Source organism: Coturnix japonica, chromosome 2, assembly GCF_001577835.2.
Source record: "Coturnix japonica isolate 7356 chromosome 2, Coturnix japonica 2.1, whole genome shotgun sequence".
In the NCBI taxonomy this organism is placed as follows: domain Eukaryota; kingdom Metazoa; phylum Chordata; class Aves; order Galliformes; family Phasianidae; genus Coturnix; species Coturnix japonica.
The window spans coordinates 126,870,950-126,888,069 of NC_029517.1; the positions used below are offsets into that span (position 1 = coordinate 126,870,950).

General features: G+C 41.2%; 1 protein-coding gene across 3 annotated transcripts in view; it reads right to left on the reverse strand.

Moving 5' to 3' along the window:
* Positions 1 to 17,120, reverse strand: part of ASAP1 (ArfGAP with SH3 domain, ankyrin repeat and PH domain 1) — a 153,089-nt gene that overhangs the window by 132,017 nt on the left and 3,952 nt on the right. The gene's annotated exons all lie outside the window — the stretch shown is intronic.

Genomic DNA, 17,120 nt, shown 5'->3' on the forward strand with positions numbered 1-17,120 from the left:
AGATACAGCTAACGTGCTGCCTCTCTGGTTAACCCTTCAGCTGCAGTCCTGGCTGCAGTGCCTGGAAACACTGAGCTGCCCGGGGGGCTCCCAGCCCTCTCCTTGCTGCCTCCAGACTCACATCCTGGTGTGGGATAGTTTCCTCTCTTTATTCCTACATAGTGATTTCTAGGTAGGGTTTCCTCCTCTGGGGGTGATGTTGCACTCAGGGTGCAGTTTGTTGTGCTGTTGACCTGGGACTCCTGAGCCGGTTTTACTTCTCCCTCCGCTTTCTCCCTCTTTGGCTGTAACAGAAGATCGATGTGCCTGCCTGTGAGACATGGCAGGGTCCCAGTGATGATTTACTGTAGGGCTGGTGTAGGGGAGGGAAGAGCACCCCTGAAATTAGGGAGGTCTTAAAGGAGGAGGGGAGCTTGAAAGCTGTCATGTTGTCAAGGAATTTAGGATCAAGCATTGCAGTCCTTAGGAAAATTAAGATGAAATGTGTTCGGTTGCTTATTTCTGGATTGTGGATTTTGCTCTGTGTCTTCTGGTTCATTCTGTAACATTAAGAGCATCACTTTTTTTTTTTTTTTTTTTTTTTTTTTCTTTGAGCCTTTTTACTTGCTTTATTTATTTACATAATCTACCTTGGTTAAACTATAAATGTAAAACTCTTTATCAGCTAAAACAATAAGGGAAAGCAATAGCACTTCCAATCAAAACAGAATCATAGAATCATTAAGGTTGGAAAATACCATGAAGATCAGCTAGTCCAACTGAAGCCCATCCCCACCATGCCCACTAACCCATGTCCCTCAGTGCCACATCCACTCATTTCTCAGACACCTCCCTGTGTAAATCAGTGACCTAAAGATAGACACATATAGAATGGACTTCTCACTCCCACAAATGTAATTCGTAAAATAAAGTTTACATGAGAGTTGTCCCATTGAAGTCCACAGGGATTTCAAAACCCAAATCAAAGCCTCCAGGTGTCCACAGGATGAGGATTTCACAGGCGTTGGTTACGGTGTCTCCTTAAAGTGGTCAAGTTTGGGAATCACACCTGCTCTGCAGAGGTAGGTCGTATGTGCCAGGTGATACTATGTGGAACCTGGCAGTGAAACTGGGCTGGAAATTGGATTTTAAGACATCTTTGCCTCCTCTATCCTCTGGTCCCCAACTCAGTTCTGAGTCAAGACACAACTTCCAGATCAGATCCTCTCATTGCTAGTAGTTCTCCCATTATTTTCTAGGACGTGTGAGGCCACTGGTGGAGGCCAATCCCTGCAAACATGGTTGAAATGCAGGCAGCAGCATCTGTGCACAGGGCTGGTAGAACAAAGGCTTTGCTTTGGAGGCATGAAGTCATTCCCCTTGCCTAGCACATGCTATGTGAAACAAGTACCAAATGGTTGCTTGGTGATGTCAGGAGGGAACTGCTGGAAAAACGGGGAAAAATTAAAATCCCTGGGAAGTTTGTACTTTTTTTCCTTTTTTTTTTTTCTTTTTTTTTTTTTCTTTTCCATATACCTTGCCAGTGAGCTATTTCAGTTATTCACTTCTGTCCATAGAAGTTCCTCTGTTTTCACTTCTTTTCACCTTTCCTACTGTTGTCATCTCTATTTATTGGCACTCTTTCCAGTAGCAAAAGGAAAATAAAAACAGAGAAAAAGAACAAAGTACTGCCTTTGTTTTCAATTTAATTGGAAAAAAGGAGAAAATAATTAGAAACCCTCAAAATATACATGTTAAGAAATTGCCTTTTTAAGTTGGAGAGACTTTTCATTTGAAAACATTCAAGCAGCACTAGGGAAAAAAAAAAAAAAAAAAGATCTGGGGGAAGTGGGATATAATTTATTACCACTAACATCTGCTGTAAATCAGTTAAAGGTAGGCAAACATTCCCTGCCAGGACACAGTTAGGTCAAGGTGAGAGGGATAAAACAATAATTAAATGCCCAGTGTCCTCCGGCTACCTTCTGAGGGCTGCGAGCAGAAGAGCAAGTGCTTGCTGCAGAACTGGCTTCTGTCTCAAAAAGAAAGTTCATAATGGGGATAAAAAATTCTTTGCTACGTTCAATGGGCACCCATCAGTTTATTAAATGTTCCAACAGCTTTCATGCAGAACCACAAAAAGCTGTTACGTGTTTTTGTTTCTCTAGGAAAGAACGGGTTGACAAAAGGTTGTGCTTACTGTGAAAAGTATCATTTGATGACAAATGCCTCCTGAAAAGCTCTGTTGTGAGATATTATTGTCCCGTATTGAAAAGGAGAGCAGGGATGTGGTGGGTAGAAAAGCAAAGCTAAAAAGAAATAATAAAAAAAGAAACCCGAAACAAACCATGCCGAAATGTTTGGCAGAAACAGAACAGAGAGAAAACCTCAAACTCAGGCCAGCAGTTATCAAAGCTAAAAAAGTGGATGGGGATTCCTGAGAGGGCACAGCAGCTGCAAAATCTCCATTATCACCTGGGGAAAAAGGCAGTGGCTTTACCCGGCGCAGAAGTGGAGATGCTTGCTCTTAAACTGAAAAAGCCTCCCCTCCCCTAATGCATCCACAGCAGCTGAGCTTCCTGCTCACTGTATCCCCAGGCTACAACTTTCTGCAGACCAACAGCTGAGAGTGAAATTCTCACTGTTTCAACGAAAAACTCTGTAGCTACCGAATTAAGACAAATCAGTTCATGAAAGATTAAAGGGGTTTAGCCATGTATGTGATAGATAAAGCACAGGAAATTATAACTGAGATTGCGAGCAAAATGCTTGTGGATGAGTTATCACTAACCTGCAAGGCCTCAGGCTCTGTTATTTTTCATATTACAACCACAAACATTATCATTATAAAGAGTTACAAAATTTCTTCAATATAGAGTGGAAACAAAGATCAGTTCTTTAACTTCCACCTCTCTACTAGTTGGGTTTAGGAAGACTTCAGCAAAACAAAATTTGGAGAAAAAAAAAAAAAGCTTTGGTCTCTGCTTTGTCATTCTTCACCCTTTCATCACACAGAGGCTTTACACCCTTGAAAAAATGACTTCATGTATTTGCATGAAACTAATTGACTTCCCCTTTCAAGTGGGGACTTTCCCTGAGCACTCAGCAGTACCACATCTTTTGATAGCTACCAGAAACTGTGTGCTACAGAAATACTGCAGCACAGTTCCACCAACTTCCACATTCATGCTCTATCTGTATTTCATAGAATCATAGAAACATAGAATGGACCGGGTTGGAAGGGACCTCAAGAGTCATGAAGCTCTAGCCCCCGCCACAGCAGGGCTACCAACCTCCATATTTAACACCAGACCAGGCTGCCCAGGGCCCCATCCAACCTGGCCTTGAACACCTCCAAGGACAGGGCATCCACAACCTCTCTGGGCAACCTGTTCCAGCACCTCACCACTCTCATAGTAAAGAACTTTCCCCTGATATCCAACTTAAATCTTCCCTCCTTCAAATTAAAACCATTTCCCCTTGTCCCGCTGTTATCTACTCTTGTAAAGAGTTGACTCTCCTCCTGTTTATAGCCTCCCTTTAGGTACTAGAAGACTCCAGTGAGGTCACCCCTCAGCCTTCTGTTCTCCAGGCTGAACAAGCTCAGCTCCCTCAGCCTGCCTTCATAGGGGAGATGCTCCAGCCCTCTGATCATCTCTGTGGCCCTCCTCTGGACCCTCTCCAACAGCCCCCTGCCTTTCTTGTATTGGGGGCACCAGGAGGATTTAAAACAACGTACACTTGTCTTAGCAAACATTAGAACAAATCATTAGAAAATGTTAACCAGAAGGATTTCCCTGACACAGCTTCCCGTAACCCATAAACATTATTTTTCTCACAAAACTTCAGTAAGTAGCTACTTTAGAGGCTTCTGGTCATTCAATTTGAACATGTTTGCTTGGAAGTCCATGTCTATTTTGTTACATTCTGCTCCTTCCTAAACAAGCAGTCAAGGAGGTTTACTCCTGAGATCTGCATCCCTGCTGCCACTCCTGCACCCGTCAAGGCACCGACCCCTTCATCCAGCAGCAAGCCACATGCTCTTACATTAAACAACAGACATGGCTGTTTTTCCCACTGTTCATTCAGTGAAATATAGCAGAAGCTCTGTTCTAACTGGTTTAACAACATGTTTGCACATTTATTAAGCAAATAACACCTCTTGACGTTAGGAAAAGGTCCAGGAATTAGAAACTGCTTTGACAAGAAGCACTTGACCCATGGTGGTTACTATAGGCTGTACCAATGCACAAGGACAAGGACACTGTGCACTTTATTTTCAAATGTTTTTATGTTACTGCCTCACCACACTCACTGCAAAAGACTTTTCCCTTATATCCATATAAATGACAAACACATCACGTGAACTCATGAATAAACACTATGACAAAGCCCCAGATGATCACAGAAATGGTTTAGCAATTAGAGAATTCTTAAAAACAGAATTATAAACTTATCATGATCTGAGCCTTTGGAAGTCATATGAGCAACAATTTTACACTTTTTTTTTTTTTTTTTTAGGAATGAAGAAACATGAAATTAGTGCTAAAAATACTGTAAATCTCTTATTATCATGAGCTGTACATTTAAAAGTATGGATGGGTGCCATGAGGCTTGTCATAGAGATGTGACAGTCAACACTTCTATAAACAGTACAAGCTCACATGCTGCAAACACTGTACGTCTGTATACAGCACAGAATGGATATGAGACTATCAATTTAGTGAACATTAGTAGGATCTGGAAAAAGAAAAAGCTACAAGAAAATAAAGATATTTCCAATACTTGTTGTAGCTTTTGTTTGGAAATAGTTGATGACCATCATTACTGCCATGGAAGGACTGCAGCACTTCCCTGAAGGAGGAACATGTTCTGTAGATGTCTCATTTCCCTGCTCAACCCTATTGCTTCATTCTTCTGGCTGGTCATGCTCTGGCTCTGTGCTCCTAAGAGAGATGCCTTCAGGTCTGCACGAGGCAGTGGCTGCCCTCATCTCACTCACTTGCCCACTGTATTTGCTGGCTGAACTGTACATCCTGGTTCATTTGGAAACACATACCTCTGTCTCATCTGTAGTCTGCTGCATTATCATTAGAAATTTCAAACACGGCTGTATACTATACTTGCTGCATGTCTGTTTTAGGGCTATATAGAACATGTGTGGAGGAAAGCCATACAATATCATGCATGATTTAAGTCCACTTCTAGCTGCTTTACATCCTGTTCTACAACCTGCTGTGTTAGTGTGTTTGCTGCTGAGCAACAAATTGACTCCTCTGGGGGTAAATATCTTCCTTTTCTACCTTTTTTTGCAGCATGTACTACCACACTGGCTTTGTGCTTCAGAAGGAGGCTCCTATATCCCAGGTGCTCAAGCAATCACATAATAGTGTTCATGAAGTGCTTCTCATACAAATGAGGGATCACACAATTCTCCTCACGTGGCGGTCAGATGAGTGAACTGCAGTTTGATTTTTGGTTACTCAGTGACTAAAGGCCAAGGGTTTATAATCTATTCCTAACAGCCTCACACCTTCAAACCAAGCTCCCTGTTCTCTAGGACCCAGAAAACATTGCCGCAGCAGTGTCAATAAGTTTTTGGTGGCTTCTCACTTCTGACCCCTCTCTAGTCATCTCTCCTTACAATGGAAGTAGATTCAGTTTATATGGACTGGGACAGTTCAGCTAGAAGGGACCTACAAAGGTAACCACTGCCTGAACATGTGAAGTCAAAGTTATTGAGGGCATAAATCTAAATGTTGCTTGGACACTGACAGGCCTGAGGCATCCACAGGCTCTTGGAAGCCTGTTTCAGAGTTCGAGCACCCTCACCATAAATGTTACCCAAGGCACAGTCTGAACCCCCTCTAATGCAACTTTGTGCAGTTCCCACACACCCTTTCATCAGTTACCAATTATCAGAGTCCAGCGCCTCCCTCTCCACTTCTCAGAAGAGTTATTTAACGAATTTTACAGATTTCAGTTTCTTCTTCTGCCCTTGGGCTCCTCACCCAGACTTCATTTAGGCTCACAAACCTCAGGGCACTTCCAAACTTCTGTGTTCAGTTATGCTTTAGCTTCATCCTAACCCAGAACCAGATCCAATGATGTGCACTAACATACTCCCCATACATTGCCCTGTACCTCCTGCTCTGGGGGCACTCTGCTCTTGCCATTCTGTCTCTTACTGTTATGAACTATGCCTCGGGGTTATGTTGATTTTCTGCTTATGCGCTTTATGTTGGTTGTGTTTGCATTGTTAGTAGGGACTACATTTCAATTTACACCTCTGAGCCTGAATATCTCTTGGTGGTGAGCCCGTGGTCTTCCACCAGATTGAAGCCAGAGAGCAGACTAGCACCTCAATGATGCAGATGATCAGAAACATCAAATGTAAACTTCAGCCCTAAGCCAAAATGTGTTTGCCTCAATTCTCCATTGACAAATGGGGATTATCTCAATGTAGGACCTTACAATGCATGACTCAGATATGCTACAGGACACAGGCTGGACAGGTGGTCCAGGAATGGGATTTGTGAGGCCTAAACAAGTACTGTAAGCATGAGATGCTATCTAACATTCCTACCATTACTGCTCTAATGGCCCAATGATTTTTTTGCTTTATAGTAAACTAGAGAAAATGTATGTAAGGCAGCCTGGATGACATCAGTTTTCCCTCTCTTGCTTCAGCACTTTGTATACATTCAGTATGAAAGCTCTGTTTTGTTTCATAAAATGTGCAAGAAGTTTAAACAAAAATACATTCTTGTCTGAGGGAGCTCCAAATTAAATGATTTCTAAAATGGGCCTGGAATCAAGACCCACTGCTGTTTGCTGCGAGGAAAAGGAGAAGAATATTAACTTCTGTGGGAGGAGGAGCCATACCTTAAAAAAAGAAGTTGCTATTGAATGCAAAGCTGGTTTGGAAAGCTCAGATAATTGGAAACACATGTTCCTGGCTGCAGGCATACAGAACATAAACTGCAGAAGAAAAACAATAATAGAGAAGACACAGAGTATTTGAAAATATAGTTAGAGAACTCAATGCTTTACAGCTTGTTAATGGTGACTGTGCCTGAAATATTGTTTTGCTTTGTTATTAGCTTTAAGACTACAAGTATATCAGTTGACTTTCCCATTTATGCTAACTTTACAATAAAACAGAGATTCCAGGTGAGTTGGATGATAGTATTACATAAGGAGACTATTTTAGTAAACTATCTGAGCAAAAATGACTCATAATGATACAGCTGAATATTTTATTTTAAACACAAAATGTGAATTACTTAGCACCTAAAAATAACACGCCCTCCTCTTCTGACTTTCAATGAACTGTGTTGATGTTGCAGGAGTTACTAACTTTTTCAGTGCAGCAAATCATACTTTTTCTGTAGCTCTCTAATGCAAATATCAATTTTCAGGCCAAAGCTTTGAAATCAAAGCACACATAAACTCTCTCACTCCCACACTCACTTTAATTTGCAGCTTTTCTTGCTGCCTCTCCAAGATGATTCCTTCTTGGGTAGTAAAAGCCATGGGAGGAAGTAAAGGCTGTGAAAATCTGCACTGATAAATGTAGATTTTATGCATACAGTGCAACACTCCATACCACAGCCATACTGTAGAGGAGAGCAGGCCAGCCACTTAGAGCTCTGTGAGCAGAGCTGTTACAAACCCATCTCTTCCCCATCTAGACCACTGAGTTTCTTCCCATCCCAGTAGGTGATGTGTTCTTTGCTCCCTGTATCATCCCTGATTTTACTTTGATGGAGGTTAAGTTTTGCAGCTCTTAGACACATGCCCAGAAAATGCTATGTACCAAAAGTACCTTGGGCAATTCGGATTGTTATAACCTAGATTTGGCTACATTTATGCTGGTGTTCAAAATGCTGACAAAAGGCACACCTCTGTCTGAAAAGCCATTTTACTGTCAAACTTTGAGTTCTTTTAATGGATGGAACATGGGGGTGGGGAGAGGGGGTGGAGAGGGAGTTTTCCCTCTAACTTCATCATCTGGAATGACTCAAGCTTTTAAACTTACATAAAGAAATAACTATTTAAAATAGATCAGCCCAAGACAGACAGCTAATGTAGAAAATGTGACACAAGTAGATGTCATTTAGTGAACTAATTTACTCTGAATTTTGATACAGTGGGGTCTATTTTAGTAATCAGTGGTGCTCCCTGCAAAAACCATCACCCAAAGGGCCTTGGAGTCAGCATGAAACTCTTCCTCAACTTCTATGATCAGGTCAGCGATCTGAATCCTCTTAGTTCTGTGCTTTTAATTATATTAATGAGCAAATGACAAATATGGTCTTTGGAGAAAATAGTTTGGCGCATAAGAAGCCCGATCTAGCACTGCATTTCATACATCAGCATAAACTTGAATTTCACACATTTCATTGCCTCCCTTTGCTAATATTGCTCAGTTTCTCTTCACCATGGGCCACCTTAACTGTGTGGTTTGGTGTTTTTTCTTCTGCTAGCACCCACATCAATTTTCTCATCTGTGAAAAAAATAAAGCCTTTCAGAGAACAGATAGAAATAAATGCTGTATGCTTGGACCTTGAAAATCCTGTGCCACGTCCAGGGTTTTGGTTTTTCTAAGAGCAGAAACACATTCCCACGCCTACAGGTGTTTTCCATCTTTTCTGTGATGAGCTCCCCATCTCAATAAAGAAACTGCCTCATCGCTACTTATCCTCCAGATCATCCTGTAACATCCCTGTGGCAATTTACATTACATGGAAAAGCATACTGAAAAAGCATTTATGCCTCTCTTTAAGAGATCTTTAGAGGAATATGAGCATTGACCTTCTCGTAAAAGTTGATCACGGTTTCTGCTTTTGCTGTTGATCTCATCTCCTCCTTCCTTTGGCTCTGTTTCTGCCAGGTGAAGTCCAGAACAAAAGCCAGCCTATCACAGGACAGTAAGCTCACTGATGTGCTGTAGACCACAGCTCAGGAATCTGAATCCCAGTCCTTCTCTGGTGTGAATCTTCCATGTGACATGCAAAGTGCTAACAGAATCATAGATCACATCTGATTACCAAAATGAAAGAAAAGAAAGTGAAAACCTCCAGTGGTTACTTAAGAAAGAGTTTTACAGCCAAGCGTAATGCCTCTTCCTGATGCATTTTGCTGTATTTTTCCAGTATGGTTTTCCATGTTCAGAAACAACAGGATGGCACTGGGATCTGAACTCTGACTCTGCTGTTTCTGCTGTTCTGGTTGCTGATGCTGCTCTTTCACAGCAGCTGAGTCGTATCCAGATGGAAGTATGAGTTATCTTTGCTCTGAAGAAGAAACATTAGCAAAATCCCTGACACTTTTACGTAGTTAAGAAGTTACTTCTGTCATTTCTTGGCATGATAGATTGTAGACTATTAACATAGTGGAAATACCAAACTGTTTCTTGTTAACATAACAAACTAAAATCAACTCCCATTCATTTTAAACACATGATATTCAGCACTTTCATACATCTATGTATGGAATGTGTAAAAAAGGCCTTTTTTTTTTTTTTTTTTTTTTTTTTTATGGACTTGTAGGGATGGGCATGTTGGAAATCTCAAAACAAAATGATACACAAAGTTGACATTGACTATGACTGTCCACGAAAGTATTTTACTACATGGTATATAGTATATAACTTTTGTGAACATTGTTCTCTTCTTACAACAAAGGCAAATCTTTAATGTCTGGTCTATTCTAGAAGGCTTCCTTAGGCCTGTCAGATGTCTGATGCCATGTAGGACAATCTGGGATAAGAAAATAATGTGACAGCGATTAAATATCGAGCTGCAGTACACGTGGTAACAGCAGGGAATTCATACTGGCTGTTGTCTATCCCCAACTACTTAATGTCAACCTTTGTTGTCAGAATTTTTATATTTATTTATGTTTTTATGAACTATTTTTGAATCAGTCCAAATGTGTGCCTGCATCATTGGAATAAAGAAAAAGCTAGAAGTAATCCAGTCAAAGCTTTGTCATTTGGGACAGTCTCTCTAATTAAGAGGACTTTCGTGAGCTCATAATAATAATTCATAATGTGAGGAGAGTTTGTCAGAGCATTCCTGGTCTAAGAAATGTGGTGACAATTTGTAAGAGGGCTGAAGAAAGCAGGCAAAAGGAAGGAAGGAAGGAAGCCGTGGGTTTCTTAATTTCAGATAACCTATGACTTAAGTGGCTGATTCCTTATCTGAGATCTTCCTCCAGAGGAGATCCTGGTGCTTAAGTAGGGCTATGCATCAGGGCATCAGATGATGGTGGTGTTGACTCCAGAGCACTGAAGGAGGCTGGCCAGCTCCCAAGAATCAGAAGCCTCCCAAGTATTGTGCATGCAGACAACAAAACGCAGAAGAGAAATTTTCCTCTTATATTCATGAGCAGGAGAACACAATGTGTGTGTTACCTGTGCAAGATGCTATACCATTTTTAGGGGATTAAATGGAACTGGTTATATGCAGTCTAGTAGTTATTCCAACATCAGTGAATGCTGGGGTGCAATTTTGCTGGAGGCAGGTGTGCTGAGCAATATCTGATTTTAATGTAAACCAAAGCAGTACTCAGTGCATACACTGAGTAGTGTTAGTTCTTCACTTCTCGCTCATTCTCTGATTAATCCCTGGTCATCTGCTGTGTTTCCAGAGGCATTTTCCTCATCCATTGGAGCTGCAGTAGCTGCTTATTGGCGCTCAGAAATCCAGACAAAGCCATGAGAGAACAGGAGCCCACGTGGGAAGTGTGAACCAGAAAGCTGAAATTACAGCAGCTGGATTTTGGCCAGAAACACTAGGGCTAAAAAATGAATTCTGAGAGAGCTGCTGAGACCTTAAGTGGCAGTCATGGGCAGGATGTTTGTTTTCCATCTCCTCCAGAGGTCGGCACATCCAACAGCCCTTTCCCATCTTTAAGACCAGGCTGAGGCTTTTGTTCAGGACTGACTCAGAGGAAAGGGTGCCACTCAATGAATCACTGTGTGACTTCCCTCAGTTTGGGGGTATTCCTTAGAGACCTCAAAGCTGCCTCCAGAGCCATCCTGCTTGATGAATGGGAAGCACTCTGATGAACACATGGAGATTGTTGCTGCAGGCCCAGCACTCTGAAAGTGTGGCCTGCTCCAGCGAATGAATACACATATGCTTAACTCTACACTTCTGAGGCATAATCCCATTAATTTAAATGGGATTACTCCTGGGCTTAAATTCCTGCAGGATCAGCACTGAGCTCTGCGGCTGCAGCTGCTGGTTGCACAATGAAGGTTGTAACAAGAGCTTTGCTCATTCAGGGTTGTTGCTGCCCCACTGTATTGGACTTGGAGGCTCTTGGCTCTCCCATGTGCTTGAAACTCAGGGAATACTGAGGAGGCCCCACTGGCTGAACATTCCTATTACTCATATGCTCAAATGTGAAACCTCAATTCTAAGGTCTCCTGAATATAAGCTTTACTTAATCTCCCCTTACCTGCAAAGCTATTTCAAGTCTTCTATGGATCCTACCTCTTCAGGCTTCATGAAGGATTTTTGTGTCTGCCACTATTCATGGATCTCCTTAACCGCTTTGTTCAGTACAGTACAAGGAACCCTTCCCCCTTGCTTATCTTCTCTAAACAAGTGTATTTCCTCCTGCTTAACATCTTTCTGCTAATCTCCTTCATCCTGCTGGAGCAGACTGCCTCTTAAAAGAAATATTGTCTCTGATCACCTTTGGGTCATTTTGGTCAATGGACCCTAATGGCAGCCTGGGATAAACACATTGTAAGAGGAAAGTTAGTTACAGCTGAATAAGTCCTGCCCTTACAGAGTGCACTGATCTTCTTTTCTATGTAGTTTCTGATTTTTGTCAGAAATCACCTGGCTGCATCTTTTTTAAATGAATCAATAAGCCCACAAAGGTAGCAACTGTATCTTAATAACTGGCTGTATATAATAATTAATAAATAGCTTACAGTTAAGGGCTGATACATGACATGTATATGTATGCCTAACAGATTTGAGAGAGGCATTCTCTGAGGGAAGTCAATTTCTTTTGTTTAACTGCATGTATTTTAACATTTTGGTTTTAGGGGAAAAAAAAATCTCCCACTGGAGACCTCTTATGCCAAGTTTTGAGCCTGGAGCAAATTTTTATGGCTGAGTTGCAGTAACCCCTTGAATATAGGGGTTTATAATGGAAACTCTGACAAACCTTTAGCTAGAGCGCTTCTCACAGATGTTTCTGTAATGAAAGCTGTGCAGAATAGGCAACAGAGAGCAAAACCATGCTTTGTATTTTGCAAAGATTTCGAGTGATGGTGTACAGTTCATAAAGCAATGGTGGCTTTAACCCAAATCACAATACTCACACCAGGCTGCACGCTGGGGATGTGCATAAATTAACAATAATCCTGTTGTGGTAAAGCAGCTCACTGTTGAACATCCTGCCTCTCTTGTATAGATTATTGAACATACAAGTCATGTTGCACTCCTGAAGAGCAATTCTACCATCTGGTAGTGGTGGTGATGATAGATATGATCTTGTTCATGGTGCCCTGGAGATAAATGCCATCATTGTTCAATTAAACAACTGGTCTGAACAGAAACCAAATGTACTCCTCCATAACTGAGAAGAGTATTCTTTGTTTCCCCATACCATGGCACCTCTGGCAGTCTCTGACCAATTTGCCTCCTTCCCTGGAGGGTGGATGAGTGCAACTGGGTGGCTGGGTTGCACAGTGCTGACTTGTCTGCAGACAGCATGGGCTCAAGAAAGTTGGGATGCTTTGGGGATGAAACTGGGAAGAGAATTGGACAGCCATGCACTCACAACACATTGGTAACCCAGACACCCAGATGTTTTGGCCCACATTCACTGAAAAGCTGAAGCCTCACTAAAACAGAATTAGTAAAAGAAAAAGAGTTCAAGTCTATAGCTTCTTCAGAATGGGAGGTTTTAATTCTAGAAATGTTACCAGAGTGTGTTTTGGTTTTTGTTCCAATCTTCCTGCCTGTGCTCATTAAGTGGAGATCAGAGTCACTGGACCATCATCTGAGGGTATGTTTGATGGTGCTGTGGAGATCTTGGCAGTCAGCTGCAATCCACACAGGGCTTGTGGAGCCTTCAGTGGCGGGATGGAAATGACATTTATGTATGTCATAAAAGCATAAATTTGTTCCAATGCTTTCCTCTTTATCATGGTGCTTTGCCAGGCTGAATTCCTTTTGAGTAAATAGCAACAATAACGTGTAATTAGTGTTCTCCTGGTTAATGCTCTATTAATGAGCAGTACACAGAAAAATGCAGTCCTTGGGATCAGATTCATAGGATCATCATAGAATCATGGAATGGTTTAGACTGGGGGAATCTTAATGATCATCTAATTGCAGCCCCTGCTGTGGGCAAGGTTGCTACCACCAGATCAGGCTTCCCAGGGCCTCATCCAACCTGGCACTGAATGCCTCCAGGCATGGGCCATCCTCAGATTACTGGGCAGCCTGTGCCGGTGCTTCAACACCCTCTGAGTAAAAAATTTATTCCTAACATCTAACCTAAACCCCTCTTTCGTTTAAAGCCATTTCCCCTTCTATTCATCATAACGTTTTAGGTAATTTAAAGTAATAGTGTTCCCTGTGTGAAAACTCCACTAACATCCATATGTACTCTACTCCAATGAATAGAAGCATGTGTAGGTACTGAAAAATGGAAATGAAACTGTAGTTAATACATCCTTCAAGCACAATGAGAGAAACCAGACCTCTAATTACATAATCTCAAACTGAGCTTGGCAGTAACCTCAGGGTTCATTTGGTCCCATCTTCTCAAGTAAGGCCACCTAGAACAAGACCACATTCAGATGGTTTTCAAAGATCTCTAGACTGACTTCATCAATTCACTTTTGAGATCATAACTGTGGTATTTCTAGGGTCCTATAATACAAAATCAGGTGTGTTCTGGACTGCTTCCTACAGTGTGTTCCTCAATGTAATTGTGTTTGTTGCTGTAGTGGATTCAGAAGGGTTCAAGCTACCTGCCACAAAGAAGCTGTTCTAGCCTTTCAGGATGGCTCAGGGCACTAGTGCATTGTTGTCTAAATTAAGATGTCCATTGCATGTCCTATCTTGCCACCTGCTATTAATTTCTCAATTATCCACTCCTTGGACACAGCTTGGCTGCAGATTTTTACAGTTTTCCTGACTTTCCATCTCTGCTTTTTGTTTGTCACAGTCCTGACGCACCTTGAAGCAATGACCTTCCCAAATGCCACCTCTGGTGCATTGGAGCTGAAATGGTGTAACAGTTGTCTCAGCTTCCCTCAAGCAGAGCGCAGCCTGCCCTGGGACACGGAGCTCGTCATCATATGCCTACCTCCTGACCATCAATTTTGTTGTTCTGAGAAGCTTGGTGTTTTGAGAAGCTCAATGTTTCTACCGGTTGTCCCTTATCTTTCTGTGGTGAAGCTATCAAGAAGCAGCAGATAGTTTTCTTCTGAGTGAAACCAGTAAATTTGTTGTAACAGATTCAAAAGTGATGTATTTAGGTTTATCTTAGCAGAGGGACAAATAATACAGTTGTAACTGTAAACAGAGAGAAAAGGAAAAGTAGAGAAGTGCAATACAGGAACAGTCTCATGAGAATGCTCTCTCAGGCTTACCATTCATCAGTCACTCTGGAGTAAAGGGATAAATATGTCATACCTTCCTTTACCTACACCACAGTCACCTCATCTCTTGGCAAATTTGGGCCTACGCTTTCCTATCCTTAATGGACCCCTAATAATCCTACTCTGGAAAATCTGCTTTGATATTTAAGAGAGTTACACTCAGAGGAAATAAACTGTAATCAAGTATTCACTATTTGGACTTAGGAACCACTGATCTCTGATTTGCCTGCCAAAACTGACTTCCTGCAGAATCCCGGGCAAGGCACAAGTGTGCAAATTTTAGGTGTCAAAAAATCAATAGCTGTTCTGGAATGAAACTTTAAGTAGCTCTGTTTCTATAACTGAATGTCCACACAGCCAAATTTCAGCTCACAGAAGCATAACAGTCATTAAAATACATGGACATCATATAAATGCTACAGGGATTGTTTTAATGGGAAACACTGAATAGCATACTCTGCTTATTCTTTAAGTGGATGATGGTTGCATCCATCCTGAATGATCATCACTAGGTCAAAAATGACCCATGGCAGTGAACGACTTTCACTACATAAATAAATATATTTATTTCACCCAGTGCAATGAATGCTCTCTCTCATGCTTTGTATTTTGGCATCTATTCCACTGTCTGGCTTCTTGGCAGAAGGCTGTGCAGGTTGTCAGAGGAGTTGGAGTGAATTGATACATCCATTTGCTGGCCATTTGAAGTGCTGGCTATCTTCCAGACATTAATCTGTTCCTCTCACTTAGACTCGTGTATGAACAATAAATTAGCTAGGAGTGAGCAGTGACGTACTCTGAAATTTTATATGTGTGTGTGTTTAAGAACATCCATATAAAGACATTAGAATTCAGGATATATTACTATACAAAGGGAGACTAAGGTGCAGAGTGGTAGAAAATCATACCCTTTTAGTGCTCAATCTTTTACATCATGAAAGGTAATGATAGATTTTAATTAGCAAAGTCATCTTGCTTTGTGATATCTTTATTTCCATCAATTTACTGTATAAATACAGTTCATGGTAGCAAAGTGGCTATGAAAGACATGGACCAAGGGTTAATTCTGGCTGCCTTTAAATCAATGGCAGAATTCCCAATAACTTCGAAGAATGAAGATCTCACCTGACTTCTCAGCTGGTGTAAGCTGACATACCTCTGTACACTTCAATAAAATCAATGAAATCTTGATGATTTACTGCAAGTGAGATTCTGGCCCTTAAGCTATTAAGACCTATAATTTATAAAGCTATAATTATGGAACTATAATTCCATCCAGGATTTCTGGCAATATCATGGACCAGAGTTAAGTGAATTTTGCAAATAAATGTAATGGTCTTGCAGTGCAGTGGAAGTACCTCCCTCTTCCTAGCTAAGACTCTCAGCACAAAGATATTAAAATATATTTTATCCAATCACAGAAATAATTAGAAAAGAAATGTTAGCTGCAGATTTGATATACCCCAGGCAGTGAATCAAAACATGCAGTTTGAAGCAGCCACTCTTAAACTATGGATGGTGCACAGCACTGCTGTGAGAACTTTAGGCCTAAAATCTCCTCTTGAATGTGATTCATTCTTCTTTTAGTTGTCATTACCTACCAGCTTTGATATAAGGATTTTAATTTCAAAGCTAAACCCATTTGGATAGCATACAGGTGTCCGGACTTTCTGTAAGCTTGTGATGTAACGTAACAACTGTGTGTGCATGAACAGCAGGAGTGGCTGGAGCCTCACAACAAGAAGGGAACAGCAGAGGTGTTTTTGAGGTAAGAACACAGACTGTGACTGGAATAGGCTTCCCAGGGAGGTGGTTGAATCGCCATCCCTGGATGTGTTTAAGAGCCGTTTGGATGTGGTGCTCAGGGATATGATTTAGCAGAGGGTTGTTAGAGTTAGGTTACTATGGTTAGGCTGCAGTTGGACTTGATGATCTTCAAGGTCTTTTCCAACCTGGGTAATTCTATGATTCTATGATTCTGCCCTTTTTCCCCATTCTGACTGTAAATCTGTGTTTGGATAATTAGTAGTCCAATTAGACACAGGTATATGCAAACAATAAATGTTCTTGCATACTTGAACTACGCCTATAAAGCTGTATGTATACCACTGTGTCTTCCTTCAACTAAAAATCTGACTCTTCTGGTTTCTCTGATGACTCTGAAAACAAAATGGAAGCCATACATAATTAATCTTCATTGGAAAGATGTATTCGAATCACAGACCTGAATCTGAAAAGGTCTGGGACTTGGAAGAAGAACATGAGTGGATGAAGGTTACATTTGGACCAAGTGTGATAATTGTGAGGATACATTACTGTTTTGACTAGAAAAAGCATATTTCTTCTGACTCAGAAATCAAGGTAAACAGAAGAGGAAATTAAAAAAACAAACAAACAAAAACACACACACACAAAGAAAAGACAAATTTTGAGTAGCACATTGTCCCCTTCACTTTCACGTGTGTAGCACAGAAATTTTCAAGAAACATGCCC